The sequence below is a fragment of the Microtus oregoni genome, unplaced genomic scaffold (genome assembly GCF_018167655.1).
Source record: "Microtus oregoni isolate MIOR12 unplaced genomic scaffold, Mior012 000040F_ref0000088, whole genome shotgun sequence".
Taxonomy (NCBI): domain Eukaryota; kingdom Metazoa; phylum Chordata; class Mammalia; order Rodentia; family Cricetidae; genus Microtus; species Microtus oregoni.
In genome coordinates this window covers 21,237,118-21,255,308 of record NW_024543207.1, presented here as the reverse complement: position 1 = coordinate 21,255,308, position 18,191 = coordinate 21,237,118, and positions in this window count along the sequence as shown.

Sequence of the window (18,191 nt, the reverse complement as noted above, 5' to 3'; positions counted from 1 at the left end):
ACATCATACTGGGAAAGCATGAGAAGAAGGCCAAGAAGTGAACCTCTATCTCTCTGGGCCAATCAATAGAAAGAGAATCTTATTTTCTGTGCATGGGTGTCTTACCTGCATGTATGTCGATGCTGTGTACTTGCCTGGCATTGGAGGAAGCTGGAGGAAGGTGTTGGATGCCCTTGAACTGCATTTACAGATAGTTGTGAGCCTTGGTGTGGGTGTTGGAAATTGAATCTGGGTCCTCTGGAAGAGCAGCTAGTGCTCTTAACTGTGGAGTCATCTCTCCAGCTTCCTAGAGAAGATTTTTAACAGAGGTATGACTTTCCCTGGGGCCAGGATGTGCAAACTCAGCTATCCACAGAGATTATTCATTTGCTTTCCTGGCAAAAGCATCCTGAGCCCCACTCCAAGTGCAGCATGGGCACCACAGAAAGCGCAGGGCACTTGGCCTCCATCCTGGGCTCTTCTTACCACTGGTTTTTCCACTGTTAGTGTCTGCAGGACATTCCTCATCCCTCGTGTGAGGTTTAGCGACGCTTCTGAGCCACTATTCTTACGCCACCCTGTCATTCCTTTCGGCAACTTGCAGAGACCACCAGTCTCCCACCGCTCCGCTCCACCCCTCTCCTCTAAGTGCTTGGCAAGCTTCATTCACAGGGGACCCTTAATCCAATCTGTGTCACTTAAGGAACATGACCGTTCACTGTCTACAGTGGCAAGGGGTATTTATAAAACAGAAAGACACTGTCATCTGCCCCTCACCCCCATTGGCTGAGTTCTGTATCACTGGCCTCGGGGAACAGGTCTCATTCCCAAAACTACTGTATCAGTTATTTTTCTCATTGATTTCACAAAATAATGTATAAAACACCTGAAGGAAGGAAGGCTTTATATTAGCACACAGCTCCAAGTGTCCTCTATCGTAGTGGGGAAGCCATGGTGGTTGGAGCTTTACTTCTATGTCCAAGAATCAGAAGGATCAATGTTGATTCTCATCTTAGTTTCAGCCCAAGGCCCCAGTCCACACAACAGTGGTGCCAATATTTAGGGTGGGTCTTTAACCCTCAATTAACCCAGTCTAAAAGTTCTCTTGAGACATGCCCAAAGATCTGTTATTTAGATGATTCTATGGCTCGTAAAGCTGACAGTCCATATCAGCCACCATGGGCAAGTAGAGCTTACTGCAGATGCACACATATCCCCTTTTCCTCCCCACCCTTCCTCAATGGTCATCTTCAGGCTGCTTCCAGATGACCCACCCTGCAGGCTCAGATCCCTTTCCTTGCTCTGTGGCTATATTTACGTGCAGTTCCTCTCAGCGTATGGTGTGGGTGGAGGAGTGTGCGTGTATGTGTGCGTGCGTGTGTGCACGTGTGCATGCGTGTGTGTGTGTGTGTGTGCGTGTGTGCGTGCATGCGTGTGTGTGCGTGCGTGTGTGCGTGTGTGTGCATGCGTGTGTGCGTGCGTGCGTGCGTGTGTGCGTGTGTGTGCATGCGTGTGTGCGTGCGTGCGTGTGTGTGTTCCTTCTCTGCTGCTGCCTCAAGCCTGACAGACGGCAGAAGCCCCATCAGTGTTCAGTCTGTGTCACCTCCACCAGGTCTCGTCTGGACTGCCACGTGGATCAACATGAAGGATTAAGGCCACCTTTACAATGTGTTCGCCGTGTTTCCACGGTTCCGATTTCACGCAGACTGTAATATAAATCATTTGCTAACAGAAGAAGCTGGTTCGTGCAGATTCACCTGTGGCTTAAGTCTGAGAGGGGGAACTGGAGTGGAGACAGGAGCCTGAAGACAGACTGTGGTGGTTTGTGCTGGCTGTGGACCATTCAGGATCGAGAACCTCTTAGGAGGCAAGCCTCTGAGCCTGTCTGTGAGGGAGCTTCTAGATTATGCTAAATAAGGAGGGACAATGACACACCCTGAGCACAAGCAGCACCACCCCCTGGGTAAGGTGAGCGGAGGACCGCCATTCATCTCTGTTTCCCTACTGAAGATGCGATGTGACTGGCAGCCTCGTCCCTTCATCGCCATAGCTTCCCTGCCATGACCAACTGCACCATGGACTGTGAGCCAATATAAACCCTTCCTTCCCCAGGCTGCGCCTTGTCAGGCGGCTTGTGATAGCAATGAGGAAGGATTCAACAAACAGATACTCTACCCTTTTGACGTGGGACAAGGTCTAGAGCCCTGTATACCTTCCAGGAGTCGGAGCAAGCATATCCTCACATCAGAGAGCAGAGGCCAACTGTCCTTGCTGTAGGCAGTTGGCAGAGAGTCACCACCTCCCACGGGGACCCCTCCATCTTCCCACACCCTGCGTGCCCTGGGCACAACAAGGGGCATAATTTTGTCTTTAATGGTTTCTAATGGCTGTGCCTTTGATATCTACTTGTTCTCGCTCCTCGTGTAAATTTAGTTTCAGGTCTATAAATGATCACACACCGCCTGAGCCATTCTGTGGGACACTGAGCACAGATGCCATGGATTATGGGAAGGTATAGACCTGAAACAAACGCCGGGTCCACTGAGAGGTGCCCGGGGCGCAAAAGCCACAGCGACGGTTGAATTCTGAGGGGTATGCAGGGTACAGAAGCTGCAAGGACAGTAGCACTCATAAGGGAGAGAGGCTGCGGAGGTTTTCATGTTCTGTGATGAATGTAGAAGGGCAGGCGCTGTGTGGCACAGTAGCTGAAGGGGATGGGTATCAGCAGGATTCAGAGAAAGGGTAGATCTGTGCAGCCTATGACATTGGCTTATCACAGCATCCTTCAGTTTCTACAGTTATTCTTCCACAGACTAGAGCGTCGTGAGGGTCTCCAGCATACAAGCTAGCTCTCTCTGAATGTGCAGGACCAGGAAGTGAGGTTTATCGGTGTGGCCCTGACAGGAACTGTCACATTGCAGACTCACAGCCGTAGTGGTATGTTCCCATGGCCTATACACATAGGATCCCTGGTGGGCCGTCATTTAGAGCTGCAGGGCGATGTTATCTTGGCCCTGTCCTGAGGGAATGAGGCATTTTCTGATTGGAAAAGACTCAGGGTTGAGGCACAACTGGGATAGTCTCCTGGGAGATCCTGGTGTTGGAAACAGTCAGACGTGATCACACCCAAATGTGCAGGGACAAGAACACGGAAAACAGGGGCGCATGTACCTGGCTTTGAGCACTGTGGGGGTCTGAATGAGAATACACCACACAGGCTTGGGTGTTTAAACTCTTAGTCCCACATGATGCTGTTTGGGGATGAGGTGCAGCCTTGCTGTAGGCAGAGCATCATTAGGGGTGGGCTAAGTGTTCATAGCCTTGCCCCACTCCCAGTTTGCTTTCTGCTTCATGTTTGAGGTTGAAGATGTGATCTCTTTGCTTTCCGCTCCTGCTGCCACGCCTGCCTCCTTCCTGCTTCCTGCTCCTTCTGTGACTGCTGAACTGTAGTGCCATCTTCTTCTTCTTGAGCCATAAGCCAAGACAAACTGCCTCTTCTCTAAGTCATTTTTGATAATGGTGTTTTGTCATGACCCCGAAAAGTAACGAACCCAAGGTGCATTATTTCAAAGCAACCACAGCAGTAAAAGAATCATCATGATTCTAACTTCACCCATCTGTGGAAATTGTATGGCTAAAGGAAGCTAGAAGAATCAACACTTGGATGTAGCTTGGAGGCGTTGTCCAGAAATTCACACTCCCTGCTATCGAACAGACATCAACGAGGCTGGGCGAAACCATTCAGATCAACCCATGTATTGATGTTTTTCTGTGGCTACGATAAAACACCATGACAAAAATCAGCTCAGGAAAGGAGTTTGTTTTGGCTTATGGTTCCGGAGGGTTCGAATCCATCATGGTGGGTATGATAGCAAGCAGCAGGCATGCCAGAAAAAGCAGGGAGCTGCAAGATCACATCTCAACAACAAGCAGGAAACAGAGAGTGAACTGGAAGCGGGGTGAGGCTACATAATCTCAAAGCCCACCCTAAGTGGCATGCTTCCTTCAGCAAGGCTTCGCTGAAGCACGATTAATAAAAACTCAGAGATAGATATTGGGGTTCAGTCTGAAAATCTGAGAAGCAAAGCGGTCAGCCACTGGCTCTTACCTCAACCTTAATCTGAAGTGGCCATCCTGCCTCCAGGAATCTCAGCGTGACACTGAGAGCTGACTCCTCATGTTTTATAATCCTCTCTAGCTCTGGGATTAAAGGCGTGCACCACTGGGATTAAAGGCATACACTGTCCGGTTTCTATGGCAACTAGTGTGTCTTCTGGGATTAAAGGTGTGTGTTATCACTGCCTGGTCTGTAAGGCTGACTGGTGGGGCTGTTTATTCTATGATCGTCAGGCAAGCTTTATTAAATTACAATTGAAATACCACTACACTTCACCACCTAAATCTCCTCCAGCTGCACTACCATCTTGGGCCCAAGTGTTCAGATACCTGAGACTATAGGGAAATTCTCAGTCAAGCCAATATTTACCGTTATCCATTGTATCTGAGGATCTGGGTCTGAGAACGTCAAGACACATGGCTTGGACCCAGTGCTTCAGAGATTGATTACACAGCTGCTTTAACTTGTGGCTGCTGGTGGAGGTCTCAGCTGTGCCTGGGCAATCCCTCCAAACAAATACTTGAGTACTAGGGACATGGTGGCTGTCTCCCTGGATCAGGCAGTCCATGTAAGACAGAGCGGCAGCATACCTTATGAATGACTAGACTAAGATATAGTAACCACCACTGCCCTACCTCCTCTGGGCCCCACAGCTGTCCCCAGCATGCCTCAGGAAGGATGCCCGCCCTTCCCATTCTGATGGGCCAGGTCCAGTGAAAGCCCAGAACAGCGTTTTTAGCAAAGCAGTAATAGTTCAGGTTGACTCAGCGATCATGTGGTTCTTACCTTGGGAAACAACGACTCAGATCTCACTATAGGACATGAACAAAGAAAGAGACAGGGAGATTTCAAATTTGGGGGAAGCCACCTTCACAATGACTCCCAGTGGCAGCCTCAGGGTCTTCCCACGCTTTGGGCGGAGAGACTGTCCCCAGCTCACAACACACTCTGACTGTAGGCAATCCACATGCGAACGACCGCAGGTGCCCCCTTCCCCGCACCCGCAACAAAATTGTCCAGAATGGAGCAAGCTGAGGTGCTTGCCAGCTCAGTCAGGCATGCACACAGTGCCTTTCGGTTCCTACCTATCATGTGGGAGCTTTAGGTGGGTGAGGGTTAACAATCTAATTCCCCTAACCTCGTAATGTGGTTATAATGAAAGCAAATATTAGACTCAATTAGGCTACATCTGTGAAGCCTATTAAATATGCCTTATTAACAAGCAGGTATAAAATTCCGACAACCTGTTCTGTGGGCTTGATGGAGTCCCAGACCTTCCCTTGAAGTGGGATGAGTTTCTGTCTTCACAACTGAACCTTTTTGAGAGTCTTGAATGCCTTAAGTAATTGCTCCTAACCTGTGTGCAGAGCCCAGAACCGGCCTAAGCACACTAGAAGACATGGCTATAGGACTTCTCCCTGATAAGGCCACAGAGGTCAAGACTGACCCAGGTGATTCTGAGAAGGAGGTGAACCCTGGGTAGAACCCCCCAGCTGTCCTGAGACACAGGGCTGCTGTGTCAGCTACTTTGGAAAACCAAAGAAGGAAAAATCTGGTTTCCCACACAGCCAGGAAGGCTGCCTCAGAGCAACGCTGACACCACCTGAGCTCAGCCTTTGGGCTTAGAGTTCCAGATTGGGAATCATTCGTCTCCCAGTTCCCAGCTTGCTGCTGTCTTGCACAGTTCAGCTTGGTTAGTCCACACTGTACCGTCCAAAGGCTTAAAGTGAATCTCCCTCTCCTTGCCCTCTTCTCTCCTCTCTCCGTCCTCTCCTTTCTTTCCCCCTTCCTTCCTGTAGCTTGTCTCTGGAGTTTGGTGAATTAATTTTGATTCCTTAGGGAGTTCTAACTAAACTACATCCGCTAGGCAGACAGAAACACCACCTCACAGACTAGACCAAGTTTAGGGCTGTGCCTGGCCCACCTTCCCCAGATTGGGATGGAGCCCGTGAAGGTATACACTCTCATCTACATAATCTTCAGAATAGGCCATTTCATCAAGGACAGCCCCTTGCTAACCCTGTAGTCTGATCAACAATCTACTGTTTGGCCAATTAGGGCTCCTCTTTGACATGCACAGTGTCAATTAGCACATTTAAAGTGTGACTGAGAGGTGGACATCGAGTCTAGGAGTTGCTGCTCGCTGTCTGACTTTGTAAGGATTCTGACCCTCTCTGGGCAGCATGCTGTCTAGACTGTAGCCGTGGGTACCACAGCCTTCCCCATGCTGGCAGTGCCACCATGCCACAGTTGTCTCAGGTGAGGAAATATGGCTCTTCCTCACGCTAAGAATGAAGTCGGTTTGCAGAAGAAGACAATAGCATGGATCCAGTTCCCCAAGACAGCCACCTTTGTTTTGGAGTACAGATCTCCCATCTACACGCCCCTTTATCAGATTAAGCCTCCCAGGTGCACCCTTCTTAAAGTGCTAGAAGGTAGCACAGGTTCACGGGCAGAGTTAACTGTTCTGGAAGGAGTGTGTGTCCTGACACCACCTCTGCCGATGGGGCCTTCTTCTGAAAAGTGTCTTTGAGATGCATTTGGGTGAAAATGAAGTTGTGAAATGCAGATTCTAATATGATTGGGATCCTGAGACACAGGACTACTGGGGGCTTACTGGAAAACACAGAGAGAAAAGTAATAGGAAGATATAGGAAGATGGTGTCTACCTGCTACTCCAACAGCTCGGCAGATCCTGGATTGGATCTGATGCCACCATCTGAGTCACAGTGTCAATACACCTGGCTTAAGTGGTCTATAGAGGGATGAGTTGTTTGGGCTCTGGCATTGTGGCATCTGGCATGTCAGGCTGTTCACATCAGTGGCCAAGAAGTGGGGAAAACACAAGCATGGGGCACCCTGGAATAAGATACACTGTTCAAAGATATACCTCGTGACTCATATCTTTCCTCCAACCAGGCATCATCTCTCAATAGGCCAATCTGTCAATGAGTTAACCCATCCACAGAGTCAGTACCCTTGCAGTCCTGTAGTGTATCCGTAAGCACCACTAGCTGAGGGTTAGGTCATCCACACATGAATCTGAGGGAGACACCATGCAAAAATATAATGAGAGCCTTCTAGTGCCTCTGGGGCAGGAGAGGAGGGCAGATCATACCTGAATCCAAACTCCCAGCTCAGGACTGAGAGGAAAAAATTCTCATTCTAAGACATGGTGATGCACACCTTTAATCCCAGCACGTGGGAGGCAGAGGCAGGTGGATCTCAATGACTTTGAGGCCAACCTGGTCTACAGAGCAAGTTCCAGAACAGCCAGGACTGTTACACAGAGAAAGCCTGTTTATAAATAAATAAATAAATAAATAAATAAATAAATAAATGGCATTATGTTTAAGTAATGTTACAACGGCAGCCTGAGAGGATTCTTGTGATGAACGGTCATCCAGAAAATGAGGAGCACATGAGACCTCCCAATGCACAGCACCCTCTTTCTAAATTATGTAAGCCTTCACCCTCATGAATCATGAACATGAACCACGTCTAGCCATTTAGGAATGACTCCTACTGAACTTCCATGCCTCGTTCCTGGCCTCTGGCCTTCCACCCAGACCATGGCCTCTGGCAGTATGTATTGGCACACTTCACACACCAAACAGAGACAGCCGTCCAGTCTGACTTTTCCTTGCATGAGAAGCATCTTTGCTACCAACACAAAGCACCAGAACTGCCCTGCCCACCTCTCTTGACAGCTCCTGACCACCTTTGCCCAGAAAGAAGATGGACACAGGTTTTCTCCTCAGTCTCCTTCTGCTTCTTCCAATGCGGAAACCATGGAGATGGACAGTTACCAGTTTCAGACACACAGACACACGTTCCATTGTGAGGGAATGATTAAGGTGTTAGTGAATCAACCTGCCACAAAGGACAAACCTTGAGACACAGGACACATCTGGAACATCAGATCAAAGGAGATGGGAAGCAGAAGGGCAGCTGCCAGGCTGGAGAGGGCAGGACAGGAAAACCTGCCCCATGGGATGGAATTCCATCACGGGGCAGATGGTCAGAGGTCTTTGTTGAGCAGCCAACTGGAGCCCAGAAATAATCCTGAATTCCATGTTTACTGATGTTCATCTCAAAGTTTGTTTGTTTATTTTAAATGCATGAATGTAATGAGAGTCTTTGTATAATTAAGCCCCCTCCACCCATGTTCCCCAGGATAGCTCACACTGCTCAACTGCAGACTGAGAAGGCATAGGAGAGAGAGAGAGAGAGAAAGAGAGAGAGAGAGAGACAGAGAGAGAGAGAGACAGAGAGAGAGAGAGACACACACACAGAGAGAGAGAGAGAGAGAGAGAGAGAGAGAGAGAGAGAGAGAGAGAACAGCTCTCCTTGAGAAGGCACAGGAGAGAGAGAGAGAGAGAGAGAGAGAGAGAGAGAGCAGCTTTCCTTGAGAAGGCATAGCAGAGAGAGAGCATCTCTTTTTGGGACAGCCATTCTGCCTGATCCTGACCTTGGGTCCAGAGTAGCCCCTATCATCAGAGAGGGCTGCACCCATTGTGTTCACAGCCAGAATATCCATCCAGCTGGGCAGTTTCTCATTAGAGCCAAGGCAACAGCCATGACCTGCACACGAGACAGGCTAGATTCTTCACTGTGTGCTCTCCATCAAAGATGTCGCCCTATTTCCTCCTGTTAGCCCTAGTTTTCAGGATGAACCGTTTTAAAAGACTTGGATTTGTACTTGACTGTTGGGAGCTGTGAACTCCCCAGATCCTGAATTTCTGGTTAACAATTTGTAATACTTGCAGCTGCTCTGAGCACAAGACCATCAGGAGTTCCTGGTGGCAGGAGAGTGGTTTCCGGTGGGTTTGGCTGGGGTGTGGCTATCTGTTAAGGATCCCTATATAAGCTGCCCTGGTACACAATAAAGGGCGCATTCTTGGGGCATTCCTGCTTCAAGGATGACCCATGTCTCTGTCTGTGAGTCTTTGTGTGTTTCAATCTCCAGCCCCTTGCCCAGTTCACGAACTGTATGATAGCTCATAGAACACAGATGGGCGTGGTGCACTACACTTGACTGTTAAGACAAACACTCAGTGTAGAAATGGAAACTCCCCAGCTAACCTAACTTTTTGGTGTCTCCCATCCCTTAACTCAATGGTAACAGTTGTAGAGAGTGGCTGCAGTTTGCAGAGACTGGAATCTACTTCCCTAGTGGATTCCTGCAAGGCGACCTCTACCTGTGTAGACCCCAAGCATGTGTCATAAATGATAATCACCAGGGAAAGGAATATATGGATGGTACATATCTGATTCAGCCCTGCAGTCTTACAGCTTTCTGGGCCCCTCTCTGTACCACAGGAACTGGGCAAACCCTGCAAACTCCTCCTCTTCCTCTGCACTCCTGCCTGGGGCATTGCCTCGGGCTCCATGTTGTCCGCTCAGGTGGGGGCTCCTAGGGTCTGCCCAGCGAATGTCCTCTATCGTCATTCAAGATTGCTAACCATCTCATCATCAGATCAGATAGCGCCCATTGACACCAACAGTCACACAAAATCAGATCTTGGAATCTCACAAAACAAGGACTCTGAATAGGAACTGTTGGCCTTCTGCTGGCAGTATCTGTGGACTCACCGTCACAGGCTGGTGGAATCCCTAAGAGAATGGACTAACTAGTTCTACTTTGTCAGTGAGAACTATATAATAGCCCAGGACCATTCTAAGAAATCATGCACTGGGGGACAGGCTTTCAGGGACTGTCCACTGCATGCTCTTTCACAAATTCCATCTGCTCAGCGGTCAGGTCAGCTCTGGGCTTGTCACTCACTCGTCCCTCCCTGACACTCACCTGTGCCTGCCAATTCCCTGCTGAAGGCTCATGTGCAAATGCTGCTTTTCGAACAGAAATGAAGAAAGAAAGTCCCAGGGAAGGGACGGGGCCACTCGTCATCCAGCACCATCTGCGGAGGGATGACTTTGGATTTCTGCCTTTGGGCAAGCACAGAGGTGTTGGTGGGAGGGTCAAGCAGGGCTTGTCTACAGCTGATGTACGGGTGGGGGTAGCATCTGAAGGAGAAAGGGCATCAGACACGTTGAGTCCCTAAACAGAGAACATCCGGATGGTCCAGAAGGGTCAGACTCTAGGACTGGCAGATCTAAGCTGAGGATACATGTTGTATGATTTCAACCCCTTTAGTCCAAGTCTTTCTGGGATTATGAGCCCTGTGGCATGGTCTTTTCTGCCTATGTGACCCTGAAAAGCTGATAGGAGGACTCTCTAGCTCTGATGCTCTCTCTTGGTGTGGTTGGAGAGCCAGCAACAGAGAGATGATGTAGCTGGTGTTCTTCACCCCTGGGCAGAACAGCTGGCCAAAGGCAGCTGGATTAGTGGTGGTGACTGATTTGTTCTGTATCTGTGAGTTTGTCTTTTCATTGCACCCCTTAATAAATTGGTTATTAGACTTTTGTGGGTTCTCACTTCAGGGGCAGGCTCAATTTTCCAAGTGGACCAGGAGACACTGAGAAGGACCCTGAAGAACTGACAGGCTCAGGTCTGTGGGTAGCAGCACTCTTGTTCTCGAGACCCACATGAACCACCTCCACTCCTGCCCCAAAGACTGATTGACTCTTGGCTGTCTGGGCCACCAAGAATCATGTGAACAATGTCACATGACCTGAGGTCCCTATGCTGCATCCCACCCCTGAACTGTTGTTGTTTCTTCTAAACTTGTTTAAGGAGGGCACTGGGAGACAGCCCCAGCATCTACAGACTTTGTTTGGCAGGATCCCGCCCCTCTCAAAGGGGCTCACCCTCTGCATCATCCATTCCACAGGGCCATCCTTCCAGCCTTGACTTTGGTCCAATGAACACGCTGAAGCCTTTCTGGTCTTAAAAACAAATCTTTCGACCCAAGGGGCAAGTCCCACTCTCCCGCCCCTTTAGTGAGGCTCCTGAGGAAAATCATCCCATCCACCAGCTCTTTCTTCACTGCATCCCTCTGCCCAGCCCTCCTGACCCCCTGGCCACGGACCCTCCAGGTTCCCACTGCACACTGCCTTCCCTGATGCTATGGGAACCTGCTGCAGCCTGGGATTCTCTACTGTGCTCTGCAGGTGCAGCTTCTTTACATGTTCCCTGGCCGTTTTCTCTGGAACCTTCTTCAGCCTCTTCTTTCCTCCAACCTATAATGTCTGGTAGGCCATATAATCTACTTTTGAGAAGACTTGGTGAACTGTTTAAGGAAGCTTAGGGAGGTATGGGTGCCTGCCTGCATGCATGTGCTTCATATGCACATCTGGTGCCTTCAAAGGGCAGAAAAGAGCTTTGAGTCCTCTGGAACTGGGTTATAGGAGGTTATAGACGACCATGTAAATGCTAGGAACTGAATTCTGGTCCTTTGCAAAAGCAGCAAGTGTTCTTAACTGCTTGCCGAAGGCTCTCTCTAGAACATATAGTAGGTTTCTTAAGATGTTAAGATGACAAAAAATATGATAGTATCAACAGAAGGTCTCTTAAGCATTTATCCTGTTAAACTTTTTATATAAAAAGTAGAGATAGTAGCCGGGCGGTGGTGGCACACGCCTTTAATCCCAGTACTTGGGAGGCAGAGGCAGGCGGATCTCTGTGAGTTCGAGGCCAGCCTGGTCTACAAGAGTTAGTTCCAGGACAGGAACCAAAAGCTGCGGAGAAACCCTGTCTCGAAAATCCAAAAAAAAAAAAAAAAAAGTAGAGATAGATACACATGGTTTAGGTATTGGTGTTTTTCTTTTATAAATTACTGAGTAATCTTAATTGATTTCATAATGGAATCACTACTGGAAAAAATCTGCTCAGACTTCAGACAACTCTGTGGGTGGATGAAAGGTTGAGAGATCATCTTCTTTATGACATGCATGAAAAACTATTAACTGCAAATGTGAAAACAAACAAACAAAGTCCTCAAAAGTAAAAGGAGTCCATATTTACTTTACAGTTCCTGCTGAATACTGTTAATTATAACTTACAGTGTGAAAATCAAATGGTGTAAATGTGGAACTGATTACTTGAGGAAAGTGGCAGCTCCTTAGGTTGTAGAGGATGGGCAGCTACTCACCTCCCGAAGGACCATGATCTTACTTATTTGGTTAACCCACATTTCAAAGTTCTATCATTTGAACACAGAATCTTTTTTCCTGAAAACTTGATCTATGCTATGCATTATGCTAATGATTAAAAAAATGCCTAACATGGCTTTAAAAAAAACACTTTAAAAAGGAAATATAAAAGTGTATTTCTAGGGAAACCTGAAAGGCAGGTGGTTACAAGATTAACAACAGTTGTGGGATTATAAAACATCTGTTCTTCCCAAACAATGGAGGGAACTGTGCTACAGTTGAGAGCCAAAGTCAAGTTGTGTGGAGGGAGCCAAGCTTTGAAGGGTGCCTGGTTGTTGGGGAAACTTGGGATGGATCCTTCTGGTCTCCTCCCAATGTCATCACCTTTCTGTACCTTCTTCCCTGATGTCGTCTCTTCCCTGACGTCATCTCTTCCCTGACGTCGTCTCTTCCTTGACGTCTGTCATCTCTTCCCTGACGTCATCTCTTCCCTGATGGTCTCTTCCTTGATGGTATCCTCTTCCCTGACGTCGTCTCTTCCCTGACGTCATCTCTTCCCTGATGGTCTCTTCCTTGATGGTCTCCTCTTCCCTGACATCATCTTTTCCCTGACGTCATCTCTTCCCTGATGGTCTCTTCCCTGATGTCATCTCTTCCCTGACGTCATCTCTTCTGTGACATCATCTCTTCCCTAACGTCATCTCTTCTCTGATGGTCTCTTCCCTGATGGTCTCCTCTTCCCTGATGGTCTCTTCCCTGACGTCATCTCTTCCCTGACATCGTCTCTTCCCTGATGTCGTCTCTTCCCTGACGTCATCTCTTCCCTGACGTCATCTCTTCCCTGATGTCATCTCTTCCCTGACATCGTCTCTTCCCTTATGTCTCTGCTGAGACCTCTCTCCTCCAAACATTTATAGTTGAAAGTCTGTTCTTGACTGGGAGCGGAGTAGGGGTACAAACTGTTTCACCAGTCCCTTTCTTCCTCGGCCACAACCTTCTTTCGACTTGAAAACAACTGCTATGAGCCCCCAACAATTGGCAGTCAATCAAAGACCTTGACAGGATTTCCCACCCATGCTGACTCAGCACACAAAAACAATTAACACAATGAATTCACAGTTTTTAGCAGTGTAGTATGTCTCCCTGCATGCATTTCTTGATCAAAGATAAATTATATTTATTCATGAGTGTGCATCAATCTCATTTTGAAAAGTTTTTCAAGAAACATTTATCATCTTAGTAAAAATCACCAAAAAATTAAAACACTTTCTGTAACATAGGAAACAGCCATTTATCAACCACGATGTATCAGCTGTGTGAATTAATGGCTTCCCTGGGTGATAACCCAGGCCTCAACAGAAGGAACTTCTAAAACTCAAAGGTGTAGAATGTGTGTCGAATTGTCTCTGGATAAAGTCAAAGTCACAGTGATGTTTAAAATGTTATTCACTGACTCACCTCTCCCAAAGCCTTTCTGGAGAAATGAATATGAGCTGATTGTACAACTGATACCCCTAGCTTCTGGCACTACTGTCTTCCCTTCAACTGCCCACATCTGAATTGGTCTTTGAGGAATTCCTTTATTTAACTCCTTAGCCCAAGTGACTCCAACTTAGGAAGGAACTATAACACATCCTCCCCAATTCTCTAAGCCCTGAGACAGGGGAGGAAAGCCCAGTTCCCTCTCCCAACTTGGCAGAACCTGAGAAGTACCATATGTCTACAGAGACCCCCAGGAGGGCTGAGGTTGGAGCTCTATCTGCACTGCATCCCACTTCCACTGGCCCTCTCCGCGGTGACTTTCTGTGGCTACTGTCACAAGCAAGTCTTTTTTCCGAAGTATGCTTCTGGAGGACTTGACCAGGACAGTGCATTTCAGAAGTTCAAAGTAATGTTTCTCACCGTGGCTAGAAATAAAGCATTGATTTAAGGTGGCTACATCCTTAAGAAAGGCAAGTGACAGGCCAGGGATGGTGGTCCCTACCCACCATCCCACTGCTTGCTGTCTGAGATAAGCAGATGGCGCCATGAGTTCTAGACCAGCGTTGTGAGTTCCAGAAAATCCTATACTATAAAACAAAATACACCCCCCCCCAAAACAAACAAAAATAAAGATTTTAAACTGACTTAACAGACTTAACAATCTCATGAAACACATTACACGTGATGCCAATAGAGTCGTCTGTGGACAGATCAAAGAAAAGAGGTTTTGCCTGAAAGACTGTAGGATGAAGGTTTAGGTGAGGGGCAAGCCCACTCTAAAGTGATGTGGCAGATGTTAGCTGCGTTGGTTGAAGGATCCAGAAAGCTTTAGAAAAGAAATCCCCAGTGGAATCACTTAGCCTGCTTAAATATGCAAGGTCCTTAGTCATCTGCCTCTGCTCCTGGCAAGCCTTGTGCCTCGCCCCACCCTTCCTAAGAAGGAGCTGTTGATCACTAACAAGCAAATAAATTGTCGGAATATGGCAACTGAGGATGAGCTCTAAGGCAGCCCAAGAACTGGGAGAATCAAGGACAAATGAAAAAATTAAAAAGAAAAAAAAAACAGTGACTAGAATTCAGTCTGCATCTGTGATGTCAGGAGACAGTTTTCCTGACCCTTCTTCAGCTGGGAAATTGGTGGGTACCTGTCCTTGAGAGATGAATTTCCATCCCCCAGAAGCTCCAGGAGTATAAGCAGCATGTGGGGGGCTGAGATGATGCCCTTCTCTGTACAGGGGATTGACTTGGACCTAACACGTCACAGGAAAGAGAGGACACCTTACTCCCTGAACTGTCTTGGCTTCTCAGGCATAGCTGGGCTTTAGCAAATCACTCTTCAGGGGACAACAGTGGCATTTCTTTAGGTTATCTGACACTGCTTTGAGTGGTGGGATGAGACAGTTGATTTTGTCAACATAATGTAATTTAAAACCGCCTGGGAAGAGACACTCAGTGAGGGATTGTCTACCCTGGGTTGGACTATGGACTTGCTTGTGAAGTCTTGTCTTAGCTGGTGTGGGAAGACCTGGCCCTCTGTGGGGGACACTTTTCCCTATGCAGGGGGTCCTGAACTGCACAAAAGCTGAAATTGACGTGGGTACAAGCAAGTGAGTGTGCGAGAATCCATTTCTCCCTGCTCTTGACTGTCGGTGTGATAGGTCTGGCTGTTGGAATACCTGCTGCAGCTTCCCCACAATGACAACAGCCTAGAATTGTACACTGATATAACCCTTTTCTCCTCTAAGTTGATTTGTGTCATGATATTTAATCACACCGACAGAGGTGGAATTAGAAGGGCTGGAATGTGTAACGATTATGATTTCCTGGAAGCAGGCATTAATTAGTCATCTAGGACATCTTATGCAATATTCTTATCACTCCTTGTATCTCTTCACTTTACTTCAAACATTCTATGCTTCTTTCTGTAACAAAGATGATTTCCCTATAGACAGACGCTAGGACAATCTGGCATGCTTGTCACTCATGGTATGCACAGATCAACAGCCTTCCTGGCTGTTGCTCTTCCTTTTTTTCAACCCATCCATGTGTTCTGGTGCTAAGGGCTGGGCATGCCCACTGTAACAGACTTCTGGAATCTTCTCATAGCACAGCTTACTCTGGTTCCTGGGTCTCAGGAAACAATTTCTCCCCATATCCCAAGATCTCAAAGTCACTCTTTCTTCTCTGTGGTGGCAATGATGTGTAGGGAGCAGATTCCTGTGAAGATCAGAACCAAAAGTCCTAATTCTATTACTGAGAACATATCAAGCCTAAGACATGAATGTCTTTTCAATTAAGCCACCAAGTGTCACTGGAGTCCTTTCCGTGAGACACGCCTTTTGAAGGATACATTCGACCACCCACCAATTGTGTGGGCACTACAAGGTTTAGACTCTGGATATCAGGGGGCATGGTTGGGGCAGGGTCAGGCAGCCTCCACCTCCTGCCAGCAAGCTACTGGTGCTTCCAAGCCACCCTCTGTGATGTCCACACCTTCTCCTCCATGCAAACCATCTATGCCATCTAGGAGTGATTGAATTAGATGGCCTAATTCAATTTGGTTTCTATCCATCAATGTGAGCGCTGAAAGTGGACTTTATGGTAATCATATCTTATACATACCTTGTATCTTATACATACATCATATTGTAAACATACATCATTACATTTCAGGATGGTCAAATGCGCTCTGTGTTTCTCATAGATGAAGACATCCAATTGTGACTGGGTCAGAAGGCAGGTATCTGAGGTTCTCAGGGACAGGACCAAGTGCAATGGCTTCTTCTTTGTCTCCATGGGATGCCACAGCACCTAAGGCAAGTTCCAACACACAGGAAGCTCCCTGTATGTTGGTGGAAGAGAAAACACAGTCTGCAGATGCCAATTCGAACTCTGGGGCCAAGAAGACCAGCACCTGCCTGTATGGTGGCTTTTGTGATATATTGTTTGTTTGTTTGTTTTGTTTGTTTGTTTGTTTGAGATAGGGTTTCTCTTTATTTTTTGGATCCTGTCCTGGAACTAGCTCTTGTAGCCCAGGCTGACCTCAAATTCACAGGGATCCACCTGCCTCTGCCTCCTGAGTGCTGGAATGAAAGGCGTGCACCACCACCACCCAGCTTTTCTGATACCTTTTAAGGAAGTTGTTTCATCTCCCTACCTGCTTCTGTGAAGATTTCTGTCTGTCTCTGTCCTTAGCTTGCACTGTAGAAGCCACAGACAGTCACGGCAGAAGACACACCCTTTTGGGTCCTGCCCTTTAGAAGGTGCACGGCTTAACAAAGCACTTAATGCTTCAGGCCAGGACATGGGATCTGGTACCCACCCTCCTGCTAAGCAGAGAATCTAAGGACAGTGCTGACGTGGCGAGGGCTGATGGGAAGAACGGCTCTTCCAAGTCCACAGTCCACATCCAGGCTAGGCACCCATCAAACCAGAGAGGGGAGCTCATTAAGAAACCCAAATGCATTTACCTCAGTGCTGAGCTCACCTGTGCATGCTTAGAAAAGCTGTTCTGCTGGTAATTATCTTCTCATAAAATGTAATCACACATGACACCATAGCCTCAGAATAAACAGGCAGAAACCAGAGCACTTGGGCGAAACTTACCCCTCTTCTGTGATCCTGCTCAGAGTGGACAAGCTCAAGCAACATGTCAGGTCATTCTTCACTTTCACTCTGTGTAGCTGACCTCATGTGATTTCGACGCCCTTGTGCTAAAATCACTCAAACACGAATGAATAAAGGGAAGAACGCTTAATGATTGTGCCACGAGAGACCAAATTTGTAGTAATCTTAGACTCACCTGGTCGTCCTTTCGTCGTCCCCCACATTTCTTTCATCCACTTATTTTACTGAGGAAATCAAACAGATCCGTCTTGAATCAGACAGGTATCCTTCAGAAAGTTCTGGAAAACAGTTGTCTTGGACATTTGCACTGTGTGTCTGCCATTCCAATCCTCTCAGGTCAAGTGCCTGCCCTGTTGTGTGTACGTTCCCATCTCCTCCTCTGCGAGGATTCCCTCTCTACATTCTGACCTTTCACAGAGAAGGATGTGCATTCAGTTACCAAGAAGGTGATGGTGAGGTCAGAGGTCAGCACATTAGCTGCTTCTCTGCAGGAAGCTGTACGAAGGACAGATGCAGCAAAGATGCTCCAGAATGCTCCAAGAACATTCCAGAGTCCTGAATGCAGACAGCACCAGGCTCTCATTCCGCCCAGCAAGTCAATGATGAGTTGGGTGGGCATAGTGGCACACACCTTTAATAACAGAACTTGGGAGACAGAGGCAGGTGGATATCTGTGAGTTCCAGGTCAGCCTTGTCTACATAGTGAGTTTCAGGACAGCCAGGGCTGTGTAGAAAGACCCTGTCTCAAAAAATAATGATAAAGGATCTAAACTGATTATAAATTTAAAAGAGCTCTATCCAGCCTCTAATTCCCTAGGAATTTAGGAGGCAGGAGCTCTCTCTCCACAGCATCTAGGATTTCTGGGTTTTCTTTCTAGCCATTCATTAAGACATCTGCAAAGCACTCTGAGAGTAGAGCCTTAGAAGATAT